The sequence below is a fragment of the Ascidia mentula genome, chromosome 5, assembly GCF_947561715.1.
Source record: "Ascidia mentula chromosome 5, kaAscMent1.1, whole genome shotgun sequence".
NCBI classification, from domain to species: domain Eukaryota; kingdom Metazoa; phylum Chordata; class Ascidiacea; order Phlebobranchia; family Ascidiidae; genus Ascidia; species Ascidia mentula.
The window spans coordinates 9741417-9751153 of NC_138570.1; the positions used below are offsets into that span (position 1 = coordinate 9741417).

Below are 9737 nucleotides of genomic sequence, written 5' to 3' on the forward strand. Positions count from 1 at the left end.
TGCATTTTTCCTACACTAAGACCTGGCTCTGCAGATAGGCCGTCGATGGTGTAACGGTTAGCATTGGTGTCTTCCAAGCACTAGTTCCGGGTTCGACTCCCGGTCGACGCAATTATTATTTGTTTTGCGTTTGTCCAACTGCATTTTTCCTACACTCAGACCTTGCTCTTGCAGAGAGGGCGTCGATGGTGTAACGGTTAGCATTGGTGCCTTCCAAGCACTAGTTCCGGGTTCGACTCCCGGTCGACGCAATTATTATTTGTTTTGCGTTTGTCCAACTGCATTTTTCCTACACTCAGACCTGGCTCTGCAGATAGGCCGTCGATGGTGTAACGGTTAGCATTGGTGTCTTCCAAGCACTAGTTCCGGGTTCGACTCCCGGTCGACGCAATTATTATTTGTTTTGCGTTTGTCCAACTGCATTTTCCCTCACTCAGACCTTGCTCTTGCAGAGAGGGCGTCGATGGTGTAACGGTTAGCATTGGTGCCTTCCAAGCACTAGTTCCGGGTTCTACTCCCGGTCGACGCAATCATTTTTGGTTTTGCGTTTGTCCAACTGCATTTTTCCTCACTCAGACCTTGCTCTTGCAGAGAGGGCGTCGATGGTGTAACGGTTAGCATTGGTGCCTTCCAAGCACTAGTTCCGGGTTCGACTCCCGGTCGACGCAATCATTTTTGGTTTTGCGTTTGTCCAACTGCATTTTTCCTACACTCAGACCTGGCTCTGCAGAGAGGGCGTCGATGGTGTAACGGTTAGCATTGGTGCCTTCCAAGCACTAGTTCCGGGTTCGACTCCCGGTCGACGCAATTATTTTTGGTTTTGCGTTTGTCCAACTGCATTTTTCCTACACTCAGACCTGTCTCTGCAGAGAGGGCGTCGATGGTGTAACGGTTAGCATTGGTGCCTTCCAAGCACTAGTTCCGGGTTCGACTCCCGGTCGACGCAATCATTTTTGGTTTTGCGTTTGTCCAACTGCATTTTTCCTCACTCAGACCTTGCTCTTGCAGAGAGGGCGTCGATGGTGTAACGGTTAGCATTGGTGCCTTCCAAGCACTAGTTCAGGGTTCGACTCCCGGTCGACGCAATTATTATTTGTTTTGCGTTTGTCCAACTGCATTTTTCCTCACTCAGACCTGGCTCTTGCAGAGAGGGCGTCGATGGTGTAACGGTTAGCATTGGTGCCTTCCAAGCACTAGTTCCGGGTTCGACTCCCGGTCGACGCAATCATTTTTGGTTTTGCGTTTGTCCAACTGCATTTTTCCTCACTCAGACCTTGCTCTTGCAGAGAGGGCGTCGATGGTGTAACGGTTAGCATTGGTGCCTTCCAAGCACTAGTTCCGGGTTCGACTCCCGGTCGACGCAATTATTATTTGTTTTGCGTTTGTCCAACTGCATTTTTCCTACACTCAGACCTGGCTCTGCAGATAGGCCGTCGATGGTGTAACGGTTAGCATTGGTGTCTTCCAAGCACTAGTTCCGGGTTCGACTCCCGGTCGACGCAATTATTATTTGTTTTGCGTTTGTCCAACTGCATTTTTCCTACACTCAGACCTTGCTCTTGCAGAGAGGGCGTCGATGGTGTAACGGTTAGCATTGGTGCCTTCCAAGCACTAGTTCCGGGTTCGACTCCCGGTCGACGCAATTATTTTTGGTTTTGCGTTTGTCCAACTGCATTTTTCCTCACTCAGACCTGGCTCTGCAGAGAGGGCGTCGATGGTGTAACGGTTACCATTGGTGCCTTCCAAGCACTAGTTCCGGGTTCGACTCCCGGTCGACGCAATTATTTTTGGTTTTGCGTTTGTCCAACTGCATTTTTCCTACACTCAGACCAGGCTCTGCAGAGAGAGCGTCGATGGTGTAACGGTTAGCATTGGTGCCTTCCAAGCACTAGTTCCGGGTTCGACTCCCGGTCGACGCAATTATTATTTGTTTTGCGTTTGTCCAACTGCATTTTTACTACACTCAGACCTGGCTCTGCAGAAAGGGCGTCGATGGTGTGACGGTTAGCATTGGTGCCTTCCAAGCACTAGTTCCGGGTTCGACTCCCGGTCGACGCAGTTATTATTTGTTTTGCGTTTGTCCAACTGCATTTTTCCTACACTCAGACCTGGCTCTGCAGAGAGGGCGTCGATGGTGTAACGGTTAGCATTGGTGCCTTCCAAGCACTAGTTCCGGGTTCGACTCCCGGTCGACGCAATTATTTTTGGTTTTGCGTTTGTCCAACTGCATTTTTCCTACACTCAGACCTGGCTCTGCAGAGAGGGCGTCGATGGTGTAACGGTTAGCATTGGTGCCTTCCAAGCACTAGTTCCGGGTTCGACTCCCGGTCGACGCAATTATTATTTGTTTTGCGTTTGTCCAACTGCATTTTTCCTACACTCAGACCTGGTTCGACTCCCGGTCGAAGCAATTATTTTTGGTTTTGCGTTTGTTCAACTGCATTTTTCCTCACTCAGACCTTGCTCTTGCAGAGAGGGTGTCGATGGTGTAACGGTTAGCCTTGGTGCCTTCCAAGCACTAGTTCCGGGTTCGACTCCCGGTCGACGCAATTATTATTTGTTTTGCGTTTGTCCAACTGCATTTTTCCTACACTCAGACCTGGCTCTTGCAGAGAGGGCGTCGATGGTGTAACGGTTAGCATTGGTGCCTTTCAAGCACTAGTTCCGGGTTCGACTCCCGGTCGACGCAATTATTATTTGTTTTGCGTTTGTCCAACTGCATTTTTCCTACACTCAGACCTGGCTCTGCAGAGAGGGCGTCGATGGTGTAACGGTTAGCATTGGTGCCTTCCAAGCACTAGTTCCGGGTTCGACTCCCGGTCGACGCAATTATTATTTGTTTTGCGTTTGTCCAACTGCATTTTTCCTACACTCAGACCTGGCTCTGCAGAGAGGGCGTCGATGGTGTAACGGTTAGCATTGGTGCCTTCCAAGCACTAGTTCCGGGTTCGACTCCCGGTCGACGCAATTATTATTTGTTTTGCGTTTGTCCAACTGCATTTTCCCTCACTCAGACCTGGCTCTGCAGAGAGGGCGTCGATGGTGTAACGGTTAGCATTGGTGCCTTCCAAGCACTAGTTCCGGGTTCGACTCCCGGTCGACGCAATTATTTTTGGTTTTGCGTTTGTCTAACTGCATTTTTCCTACACTCAGACCAGGCTCTGCAGAGAAAGCGTCGATGGTGTAACGGTTAGCATTGGTGCCTTCCAAGCACTAGTTCCGGGTTCGACTCCCGGTCGACGCAATTATTATTTGTTTTGCGTTTGTCCAACTGCATTTTTACTACACTCAGACCTGGCTCTGCAGAGAGGGCGTCGATGGTGTGACGGTTAGCATTGGTGTCTTCCAAGCACTAGTTCCAGGTTCGACTCCCGGTCGACGCAGTTATTATTTGTTTTGCGTTTGTCCAACTGCATTTTTACTACACTCAGACCTGGCTCTGCAGAGAGGGCGTCGATGGTGTAACGGTTAGCATTGGTGCCTTCCAAGCACTAGTTCCGGGTTCGACTCCCGGTCGACGCAATTATTTTTGGTTTTGCGTTTGTCCAACTGCATTTTTCCTCACTCAGACCTGGCTCTGCAGAGAGGGCGTCGATGGTGTAACGGTTAGCATTGGTGCCTTCCAAGCACTAGTTCCGGGTTCGACTCCCGGTCGACGCAATTATTTTTGGTTTTGCGTTTGTCCAACTGCATTTTTCCTACACTCAGACCAGGCTCTGCAGAGAGAGCGTCGATGGTGTAACGGTTAGCATTGGTGCCTTCCAAGCACTAGTTCCGGGTTCGACTCCCGGTCGACGCAATTATTATTTGTTTTGCGTTTGTCCAACTGCATTTTTCCTACACTCAGACCTGGCTCTGCAGAAAGGGCGTCGATGGTGTAACGGTTAGCATTGGTGCCTTCCAAGCACTAGTTCCGGGTTCGACTCCCGGTCGACGCAATTATTATTTGTTTTGCGTTTGTCCAACTGCATTTTTCCTACACTCAGACCAGGCTCTGCAGAGAGAGCGTCGATGGTGTAACGGTTAGCATTGGTGCCTTCCAAGCACTAGTTCCGGGTTCGACTCCCGGTCGACGCAATTATTATTTGTTTTGCGTTTGTCCAACTGCATTTTTCCTACACTCAGACCTGGCTCTGCAGAGAGGGCGTCGATGGTGTAACGGTTAGCATTGGTGCCTTCCAAGCACTAGTTCCGGGTTCGACTCCCGGTCGACGCAATTATTTTTGGTTTTGCGTTTGTCCAACTGCATTTTTCCTACACTCAGACCTGGCTCTGCAGAGAGGGCGTCGATGGTGTAACGGTTAGCATTGGTGCCTTCCAAGCACTAGTTCCGGGTTCGACTCCCGGTCGACGCAATTATTATTTGTTTTGCGTTTGTCCAACTGCATTTTTCCTACACTCAGACCTGGTTCGACTCCCGGTCGACGCAATTATTTTTGGTTTTGCGTTTGTTCAACTGCATTTTTCCTCACTCAGACCTTGCTCTTGCAGAGAGGGCGTCGATGGTGTAACGGTTAGCCTTGGTGCCTTCCAAGCACTAGTTCCGGGTTCGACTCCCGGTCGACGCAATTATTATTTGTTTTGCGTTTGTCCAACTGCATTTTTCCTACACTCAGACCTGGCTCTTGCAGAGAGGGCGTCGATGGTGTAACGGTTAGCATTGGTGCCTTCCAAGCACTAGTTCCGGGTTCGACTCCCGGTCGACGCAATTATTATTTGTTTTGCGTTTGTCCAACTGCATTTTTCCTACACTCAGACCTGGCTCTGCAGAGAGGGCGTCGATGGTGTAACGGTTAGCATTGGTGCCTTCCAAGCACTAGTTCCGGGTTCGACTCCCGGTCAACGCAATTATTATTTGTTTTGCATTTGTCCAACTGCATTTTTCCTACACTCAGACCTGGCTCTGCAGAGAGGGCGTCGATGGTGTAACGGTTAGCATTGGTGCCTTCCAAGCACTAGTTCCGGGTTCGACTCCCGGTCGACGCAATTATTATTTGTTTTGCGTTTGTCCAACTGCATTTTCCTTCACTCAGACCTGGCTCTGCAGAGAGGGCGTCGATGGTGTAACGGTTAGCATTGGTGCCTTCCAAGCACTAGTTCCGGGTTCGACTCCCGGTCGACGCAATTATTTTTGGTTTTGCGTTTGTCCAACTGCATTTTTCCTACACTCAGACCTGGCTCTGCAGAGAGGGCGTCGATGGTGTAACGGTTAGCATTGGTGCCTTCCAAGCACTAGTTCCGGGTTTGACTCCCGGTCGACGCAATTATTTTTGGTTTTGCGTTTGTCCAACTGCATTTTTCCTACATTCAGACCTGGTTCGACTCCCGGTCGACGCAATTATTTTTGGTTTTGCGTTTGTCCAACTGCATTTTTCCTACACTCAGACCTTGCTCTTGCAGAGAGGGCGTCGATGGTGTAACGGTTAGCATTGGTGCCTTCCAAGCACTAGTTCCGGGTTCGACTCCCGGTCGACGCAATTATTTTTGGTTTTGCGTTTGTCCAACTGCATTTTTCCTCACTCAGACCTGGCTCTGCAGAGAGGGCGTCGATGGTGTAACGGTTAGCATTGGTGCCTTCCAAGCACTAGTTCCGGGTTCGACTCCCGGTCGACGCAATTATTTTTGGTTTTGCGTTTGTCCAACTGCATTTTTCCTACACTCAGACCAGGCTCTGCAGAGAAAGCGTCGATGGTGTAACGGTTAGCATTGGTGCCTTCCAAGCACTAGTTCCGGGTTCAACTCCCGGTCGACGCAATTATTATTTGTTTTGCGTTTGTCCAACTGCATTTTTACTACACTCAGACCTGGCTCTGCAGAGAGGGCGTCGATGGTGTGACGGTTAGCATTGGTGCCTTCCAAGCACTAGTTCCGGGTTCGACCCCAGGTCGACGCAGTTATTATTTGTTTTGCGTTTGTCCAACTGCATTTTTACTACACTCAGACCTGGCTCTGCAGAGAGGGCGTCGATGGTGTAACGGTTAGCATTGGTGCCTTCCAAGCACTAGTTCCGGGTTCGACCCCCGGTCGACGAAATTATTATTTGTTTTGCGTTTGTCCAACTGCATTTTTCCTACACTCAGACCTGGCTCTGCAGAGAGGGCGTCGATGGTGTAACGGTTAGCATTGGTGCCTTCCAAGCACTAGTTCCGGGTTTGACTCCCGGTCGACGCAATTATTTTTGGTTTTGCGTTTGTCCAACTGCATTTTTCCTACACTCAGACCTGGTTCGACTCCCGGTCGACGCAATTATTTTTGGTTTTGTGTTTGTCCAACTGCATTTTTCCTCACTCAGACCTGGCTCTTGCAGAGAGGGCGTCGATGGTGTAACGGTTAGCATTGGTGCCTTCCAAGCACTAGTTCCGGGTTCGACTCCCGGTCGACGCAATTATTATTTGTTTTGCGTTTGTCCAACAGCATTTTTCCTACACTCAGACCTGGCTCTGCAGATAGGCCGTCGATGGTGTAACGGTTAGCATTGGTGTCTTCCAAGCACTAGTTCCGGGTTCGACTCCCGGTCGACGCAATTATTATTTGTTTTGCGTTTGTCCAACTGCATTTTTCCTACACTTAGACCTTGCTCTTGCAGAGAGGGCGTCGATGGTGTAACGGTTAGCATTGGTGCCTTCCAAGCACTAGTTCCGGGTTCGACTCCCGGTCGACGCAATTATTATTTGTTTTGCGTTTGTCCAACTGCATTTTTCCTACACTCAGACCAGGCTCTGCAGAGAGAGCGTCGATGGTGTAACGGTTAGCATTGGTGCCTTCCAAGCACTAGTTCCGGGTTCGACTCCCGGTCGACGCAATTATTATTTGTTTTGCGTTTGTCCAACTGCATTTTTCCTACACTCAGACCTGGCTCTGCAGAGAGGGCGTCGATGGTGTAACGGTTAGCATTGGTGCCTTCCAAGCACTAGTTCCGGGTTCGACTCCCGGTCGACGCAATTATTATTTGTTTTGCGTTTGTCCAACTGCATTTTTCCTACACTCAGACCAGGCTCTGCAGAGAGAGCGTCGATGGTGTAACGGTTAGCATTGGTGCCTTCCAAGCACTAGTTCCGGGTTCGACTCCCGGTCGACGCAATTATTATTTGTTTTGCGTTTGTCCAACTGCATTTTTCCTACACTCAGACCTGGCTCTGCAGAGAGGGCGTCGATGGTGTAACGGTTAGCATTGGTGCCTTCCAAGCACTAGTTCCGGGTTCGACTCCCGGTCGACGCAATTATTATTTGTTTTGCGTTTGTCCAACTGCATTTTTCCTACACTCAGACCAGGCTCTGCAGAGAGAGCGTCGATGGTGTAACGGTTAGCATTGGTGCCTTCCAAGCACTAGTTCCGGGTTCGACTCCCGGTCGACGCAATTATTATTTGTTTTGCGTTTGTCCAACTGCATTTTTACTACACTCAGACCTGGCTCTGCAGAGAGGGCGTCGATGGTGTGACGGTTAGCATTGGTGCCTTCCAAGCACTAGTTCCGGGTTCGACTCCCGGTCGACGCAGTTATTATTTGTTTTGCGTTTGTCCAACTGCATTTTTACTACACTCAGACCTGGCTCTGCACAGAGGGCGTCGATGGTGTAACGGTTAGCATTGGTGCCTTCCAAGCACTAGTTCCGGGTTCGACTCCCGGTCGACGCAATTATTATTTGTTTTGCGTTTGTCCAACTGCATTTTTCCTACACTCAGACCTGGCTCTGCAGAGAGGGCGTCGATGGTGTAACGGTTAGCATTGGTGCCTTCCAAGCACTAGTTCCGGGTTTGACTCCCGGTCGACGCAATTATTTTTGGTTTTGCGTTTGTCCAACTGCATTTTTCCTACACTCAGACCTGGTTCGACTCCCGGTCGACGCAATTATTTTTGGTTTTGTGTTTGTCCAACTGCATTTTTCCTCACTCAGACCTGGCTCTTGCAGAGAGGCGTCGATGGTGTAACGGTTAGCATTGGTGCCTTCCAAGCACTAGTTCCGGGTTCGACTCCCGGTCGACGCAATTATTTTTGGTTTTGCGTTTGTCCAACTGCATTTTTCCTACACTCAGACCAGGCTCTGCAGAGAGAGCGTCGATGGTGTAACGGTTAGCATTGGTGCCTTCCAAGCACTAGTTCCGGGTTCGACTCCCGGTCGACGCAGTTATTATTTGTTTTGCGTTTGTCCAACTGCATTTTTCCTACACTCAGACCTGGCTCTGCAGAGAGGGCGTCGATGGTGTAACGGTTAGCATTGGTGCCTTCCAAGCACTAGTTCCGGGTTCGACTCCCGGTCGACGCAATTATTATTTGTTTTGCGTTTGTCCAACTGCATTTTTCCTACACTCAGACCAGGCTCTGCAGAGAGAGCGTCGATGGTGTAACGGTTAGCATTGGTGCCTTCCAAGCACTAGTTCCGGGTTCGACTCCCGGTCGACGCAATTATTATTTGTTTTGCGTTTGTCCAACTGCATTTTTACTACACTCAGACCTGGCTCTGCAGAGAGGGCGTCGATGGTGTGACGGTTAGCATTGGTGCCTTCCAAGCACTAGTTCCGGGTTCGACTCCCGGTCGACGCAGTTATTATTTGTTTTGCGTTTGTCCAACTGCATTTTTACTACACTCAGACCTGGCTCTGCACAGAGGGCGTCGATGGTGTAACGGTTAGCATTGGTGCCTTCCAAGCACTAGTTCCGGGTTCGACTCCCGGTCGACGCAATTATTATTTGTTTTGCGTTTGTCCAACTGCATTTTTCCTACACTCAGACCTGGCTCTGCAGAGAGGGCGTCGATGGTGTAACGGTTAGCATTGGTGCCTTCCAAGCACTAGTTCCGGGTTTGACTCCCGGTCGACGCAATTATTTTTGGTTTTGCGTTTGTCCAACTGCATTTTTCCTACACTCAGACCTGGTTCGACTCCCGGTCGACGCAATTATTTTTGGTTTTGTGTTTGTCCAACTGCATTTTTCCTCACTCAGACCTGGCTCTTGCAGAGAGGCGTCGATGGTGTAACGGTTAGCATTGGTGCCTTCCAAGCACTAGTTCCGGGTTCGACTCCCGGTCGACGCAATTATTTTTGGTTTTGCGTTTGTCCAACTGCATTTTTCCTACACTCAGACCAGGCTCTGCAGAGAGAGCGTCGATGGTGTAACGGTTAGCATTGGTGCCTTCCAAGCACTAGTTCCGGGTTCGACTCCCGGTCGACGCAGTTATTATTTGTTTTGCGTTTGTCCAACTGCATTTTTCCTACACTCAGACCTGGCTCTGCAGAGAGGGCGTCGATGGTGTAACGGTTAGCATTGGTGCCTTCCAAGCACTAGTTCCGGGTTCGACTCCCGGTCGACGCAATTATTATTTGTTTTGCGTTTGTCCAACTGCATTTTTCCTACACTCAGACCTGGCTCTGCAGAGAGGGCGTCGATGGTGTAACGGTTAGCATTGGTGCCTTCCAAGCACTAGTTCCGGGTTCGACTCCCGGTCGACGCAGTTATTATTTGTTTTGCGTTTGTCCAACTGCATTTTTCCTACACTCAGACCTGGCTCTGAATAGAGGGCTTCGATGGTGTAACGGTTAGCATTGGTGCCTTCCAAGCACTAGTTCCGGGTTCGACTCCGGGTCGACGCAATTATTTTTGGTTTTGCGTTTGTCCAACTGCATTTTTACTGCACTCAGACCGGGCTCTGCAGAGAGGGCGTCGATGGTGTAACGGTTAGCATTGGTGCCTTCCAAGCACTAGTTCCGGGTTCGACTCCCGGTCGACGCAGTTATTATT

The 9737-nt window shown here is 49.9% G+C and overlaps 1 protein-coding gene and 63 non-coding genes across 67 annotated transcripts in view; 63 read left to right on the top strand and 1 right to left on the bottom strand.

Annotated features, from left to right (window-relative positions):
* LOC145903558 (complement receptor type 1-like) overlaps positions 1-9737 on the bottom strand; it is a 63416-nt gene that overhangs the window by 15718 nt on the left and 37961 nt on the right. The gene's annotated exons all lie outside the window — the stretch shown is intronic.
* Positions 39-111, top strand: Trnag-ucc (transfer RNA glycine (anticodon UCC)). Its single transcript has one exon. It is a non-coding gene; the product is annotated as a tRNA-Gly (tRNA).
* Trnag-ucc (transfer RNA glycine (anticodon UCC)) lies at positions 180-251 on the top strand. Its single transcript has one exon. It is a non-coding gene; the product is annotated as a tRNA-Gly (tRNA).
* Positions 318-390, top strand: Trnag-ucc (transfer RNA glycine (anticodon UCC)). The gene has a single exon. It is a non-coding gene; the product is annotated as a tRNA-Gly (tRNA).
* Positions 458-529, top strand: Trnag-ucc (transfer RNA glycine (anticodon UCC)). Its single transcript has one exon. It is a non-coding gene; the product is annotated as a tRNA-Gly (tRNA).
* Positions 597-668, top strand: Trnag-ucc (transfer RNA glycine (anticodon UCC)). Its single transcript has one exon. It is a non-coding gene; the product is annotated as a tRNA-Gly (tRNA).
* Trnag-ucc (transfer RNA glycine (anticodon UCC)) lies at positions 736-807 on the top strand. The gene has a single exon. It is a non-coding gene; the product is annotated as a tRNA-Gly (tRNA).
* Trnag-ucc (transfer RNA glycine (anticodon UCC)) lies at positions 875-946 on the top strand. Its single transcript has one exon. It is a non-coding gene; the product is annotated as a tRNA-Gly (tRNA).
* Trnag-ucc (transfer RNA glycine (anticodon UCC)) lies at positions 1014-1085 on the top strand. The gene has a single exon. It is a non-coding gene; the product is annotated as a tRNA-Gly (tRNA).
* Positions 1153-1224, top strand: Trnag-ucc (transfer RNA glycine (anticodon UCC)). Its single transcript has one exon. It is a non-coding gene; the product is annotated as a tRNA-Gly (tRNA).
* On the top strand, positions 1292-1363 carry Trnag-ucc (transfer RNA glycine (anticodon UCC)). Its single transcript has one exon. It is a non-coding gene; the product is annotated as a tRNA-Gly (tRNA).
* On the top strand, positions 1430-1502 carry Trnag-ucc (transfer RNA glycine (anticodon UCC)). The gene has a single exon. It is a non-coding gene; the product is annotated as a tRNA-Gly (tRNA).
* Positions 1571-1642, top strand: Trnag-ucc (transfer RNA glycine (anticodon UCC)). Its single transcript has one exon. It is a non-coding gene; the product is annotated as a tRNA-Gly (tRNA).
* Trnag-ucc (transfer RNA glycine (anticodon UCC)) lies at positions 1709-1780 on the top strand. Its single transcript has one exon. It is a non-coding gene; the product is annotated as a tRNA-Gly (tRNA).
* On the top strand, positions 1848-1919 carry Trnag-ucc (transfer RNA glycine (anticodon UCC)). Its single transcript has one exon. It is a non-coding gene; the product is annotated as a tRNA-Gly (tRNA).
* Positions 1987-2058, top strand: Trnag-ucc (transfer RNA glycine (anticodon UCC)). Its single transcript has one exon. It is a non-coding gene; the product is annotated as a tRNA-Gly (tRNA).
* Trnag-ucc (transfer RNA glycine (anticodon UCC)) lies at positions 2126-2197 on the top strand. The gene has a single exon. It is a non-coding gene; the product is annotated as a tRNA-Gly (tRNA).
* Positions 2265-2336, top strand: Trnag-ucc (transfer RNA glycine (anticodon UCC)). Its single transcript has one exon. It is a non-coding gene; the product is annotated as a tRNA-Gly (tRNA).
* On the top strand, positions 2618-2689 carry Trnae-uuc (transfer RNA glutamic acid (anticodon UUC)). Its single transcript has one exon. It is a non-coding gene; the product is annotated as a tRNA-Glu (tRNA).
* On the top strand, positions 2757-2828 carry Trnag-ucc (transfer RNA glycine (anticodon UCC)). Its single transcript has one exon. It is a non-coding gene; the product is annotated as a tRNA-Gly (tRNA).
* Trnag-ucc (transfer RNA glycine (anticodon UCC)) lies at positions 2896-2967 on the top strand. The gene has a single exon. It is a non-coding gene; the product is annotated as a tRNA-Gly (tRNA).
* On the top strand, positions 3034-3105 carry Trnag-ucc (transfer RNA glycine (anticodon UCC)). The gene has a single exon. It is a non-coding gene; the product is annotated as a tRNA-Gly (tRNA).
* Trnag-ucc (transfer RNA glycine (anticodon UCC)) lies at positions 3173-3244 on the top strand. Its single transcript has one exon. It is a non-coding gene; the product is annotated as a tRNA-Gly (tRNA).
* Positions 3451-3522, top strand: Trnag-ucc (transfer RNA glycine (anticodon UCC)). The gene has a single exon. It is a non-coding gene; the product is annotated as a tRNA-Gly (tRNA).
* On the top strand, positions 3589-3660 carry Trnag-ucc (transfer RNA glycine (anticodon UCC)). Its single transcript has one exon. It is a non-coding gene; the product is annotated as a tRNA-Gly (tRNA).
* Trnag-ucc (transfer RNA glycine (anticodon UCC)) lies at positions 3728-3799 on the top strand. The gene has a single exon. It is a non-coding gene; the product is annotated as a tRNA-Gly (tRNA).
* Trnag-ucc (transfer RNA glycine (anticodon UCC)) lies at positions 3867-3938 on the top strand. The gene has a single exon. It is a non-coding gene; the product is annotated as a tRNA-Gly (tRNA).
* Positions 4006-4077, top strand: Trnag-ucc (transfer RNA glycine (anticodon UCC)). The gene has a single exon. It is a non-coding gene; the product is annotated as a tRNA-Gly (tRNA).
* Positions 4145-4216, top strand: Trnag-ucc (transfer RNA glycine (anticodon UCC)). The gene has a single exon. It is a non-coding gene; the product is annotated as a tRNA-Gly (tRNA).
* On the top strand, positions 4284-4355 carry Trnag-ucc (transfer RNA glycine (anticodon UCC)). Its single transcript has one exon. It is a non-coding gene; the product is annotated as a tRNA-Gly (tRNA).
* Positions 4497-4568, top strand: Trnag-ucc (transfer RNA glycine (anticodon UCC)). The gene has a single exon. It is a non-coding gene; the product is annotated as a tRNA-Gly (tRNA).
* Trnag-ucc (transfer RNA glycine (anticodon UCC)) lies at positions 4637-4708 on the top strand. Its single transcript has one exon. It is a non-coding gene; the product is annotated as a tRNA-Gly (tRNA).
* Positions 4776-4847, top strand: Trnag-ucc (transfer RNA glycine (anticodon UCC)). Its single transcript has one exon. It is a non-coding gene; the product is annotated as a tRNA-Gly (tRNA).
* Positions 4915-4986, top strand: Trnag-ucc (transfer RNA glycine (anticodon UCC)). The gene has a single exon. It is a non-coding gene; the product is annotated as a tRNA-Gly (tRNA).
* On the top strand, positions 5053-5124 carry Trnag-ucc (transfer RNA glycine (anticodon UCC)). The gene has a single exon. It is a non-coding gene; the product is annotated as a tRNA-Gly (tRNA).
* Positions 5192-5263, top strand: Trnag-ucc (transfer RNA glycine (anticodon UCC)). Its single transcript has one exon. It is a non-coding gene; the product is annotated as a tRNA-Gly (tRNA).
* Positions 5406-5477, top strand: Trnag-ucc (transfer RNA glycine (anticodon UCC)). Its single transcript has one exon. It is a non-coding gene; the product is annotated as a tRNA-Gly (tRNA).
* Positions 5544-5615, top strand: Trnag-ucc (transfer RNA glycine (anticodon UCC)). The gene has a single exon. It is a non-coding gene; the product is annotated as a tRNA-Gly (tRNA).
* Positions 5683-5754, top strand: Trnag-ucc (transfer RNA glycine (anticodon UCC)). The gene has a single exon. It is a non-coding gene; the product is annotated as a tRNA-Gly (tRNA).
* On the top strand, positions 5961-6032 carry Trnag-ucc (transfer RNA glycine (anticodon UCC)). The gene has a single exon. It is a non-coding gene; the product is annotated as a tRNA-Gly (tRNA).
* Trnag-ucc (transfer RNA glycine (anticodon UCC)) lies at positions 6100-6171 on the top strand. The gene has a single exon. It is a non-coding gene; the product is annotated as a tRNA-Gly (tRNA).
* Trnag-ucc (transfer RNA glycine (anticodon UCC)) lies at positions 6313-6384 on the top strand. Its single transcript has one exon. It is a non-coding gene; the product is annotated as a tRNA-Gly (tRNA).
* Positions 6451-6523, top strand: Trnag-ucc (transfer RNA glycine (anticodon UCC)). Its single transcript has one exon. It is a non-coding gene; the product is annotated as a tRNA-Gly (tRNA).
* Trnag-ucc (transfer RNA glycine (anticodon UCC)) lies at positions 6592-6663 on the top strand. The gene has a single exon. It is a non-coding gene; the product is annotated as a tRNA-Gly (tRNA).
* Trnag-ucc (transfer RNA glycine (anticodon UCC)) lies at positions 6731-6802 on the top strand. Its single transcript has one exon. It is a non-coding gene; the product is annotated as a tRNA-Gly (tRNA).
* Trnag-ucc (transfer RNA glycine (anticodon UCC)) lies at positions 6870-6941 on the top strand. The gene has a single exon. It is a non-coding gene; the product is annotated as a tRNA-Gly (tRNA).
* On the top strand, positions 7009-7080 carry Trnag-ucc (transfer RNA glycine (anticodon UCC)). The gene has a single exon. It is a non-coding gene; the product is annotated as a tRNA-Gly (tRNA).
* Positions 7148-7219, top strand: Trnag-ucc (transfer RNA glycine (anticodon UCC)). Its single transcript has one exon. It is a non-coding gene; the product is annotated as a tRNA-Gly (tRNA).
* Positions 7287-7358, top strand: Trnag-ucc (transfer RNA glycine (anticodon UCC)). The gene has a single exon. It is a non-coding gene; the product is annotated as a tRNA-Gly (tRNA).
* On the top strand, positions 7426-7497 carry Trnag-ucc (transfer RNA glycine (anticodon UCC)). The gene has a single exon. It is a non-coding gene; the product is annotated as a tRNA-Gly (tRNA).
* Positions 7565-7636, top strand: Trnag-ucc (transfer RNA glycine (anticodon UCC)). The gene has a single exon. It is a non-coding gene; the product is annotated as a tRNA-Gly (tRNA).
* Positions 7704-7775, top strand: Trnag-ucc (transfer RNA glycine (anticodon UCC)). Its single transcript has one exon. It is a non-coding gene; the product is annotated as a tRNA-Gly (tRNA).
* On the top strand, positions 7916-7987 carry Trnag-ucc (transfer RNA glycine (anticodon UCC)). Its single transcript has one exon. It is a non-coding gene; the product is annotated as a tRNA-Gly (tRNA).
* Trnag-ucc (transfer RNA glycine (anticodon UCC)) lies at positions 8055-8126 on the top strand. Its single transcript has one exon. It is a non-coding gene; the product is annotated as a tRNA-Gly (tRNA).
* Positions 8194-8265, top strand: Trnag-ucc (transfer RNA glycine (anticodon UCC)). Its single transcript has one exon. It is a non-coding gene; the product is annotated as a tRNA-Gly (tRNA).
* Positions 8333-8404, top strand: Trnag-ucc (transfer RNA glycine (anticodon UCC)). The gene has a single exon. It is a non-coding gene; the product is annotated as a tRNA-Gly (tRNA).
* On the top strand, positions 8472-8543 carry Trnag-ucc (transfer RNA glycine (anticodon UCC)). Its single transcript has one exon. It is a non-coding gene; the product is annotated as a tRNA-Gly (tRNA).
* Trnag-ucc (transfer RNA glycine (anticodon UCC)) lies at positions 8611-8682 on the top strand. Its single transcript has one exon. It is a non-coding gene; the product is annotated as a tRNA-Gly (tRNA).
* On the top strand, positions 8750-8821 carry Trnag-ucc (transfer RNA glycine (anticodon UCC)). Its single transcript has one exon. It is a non-coding gene; the product is annotated as a tRNA-Gly (tRNA).
* On the top strand, positions 8962-9033 carry Trnag-ucc (transfer RNA glycine (anticodon UCC)). Its single transcript has one exon. It is a non-coding gene; the product is annotated as a tRNA-Gly (tRNA).
* On the top strand, positions 9101-9172 carry Trnag-ucc (transfer RNA glycine (anticodon UCC)). Its single transcript has one exon. It is a non-coding gene; the product is annotated as a tRNA-Gly (tRNA).
* On the top strand, positions 9240-9311 carry Trnag-ucc (transfer RNA glycine (anticodon UCC)). Its single transcript has one exon. It is a non-coding gene; the product is annotated as a tRNA-Gly (tRNA).
* On the top strand, positions 9379-9450 carry Trnag-ucc (transfer RNA glycine (anticodon UCC)). Its single transcript has one exon. It is a non-coding gene; the product is annotated as a tRNA-Gly (tRNA).
* Trnag-ucc (transfer RNA glycine (anticodon UCC)) lies at positions 9657-9728 on the top strand. Its single transcript has one exon. It is a non-coding gene; the product is annotated as a tRNA-Gly (tRNA).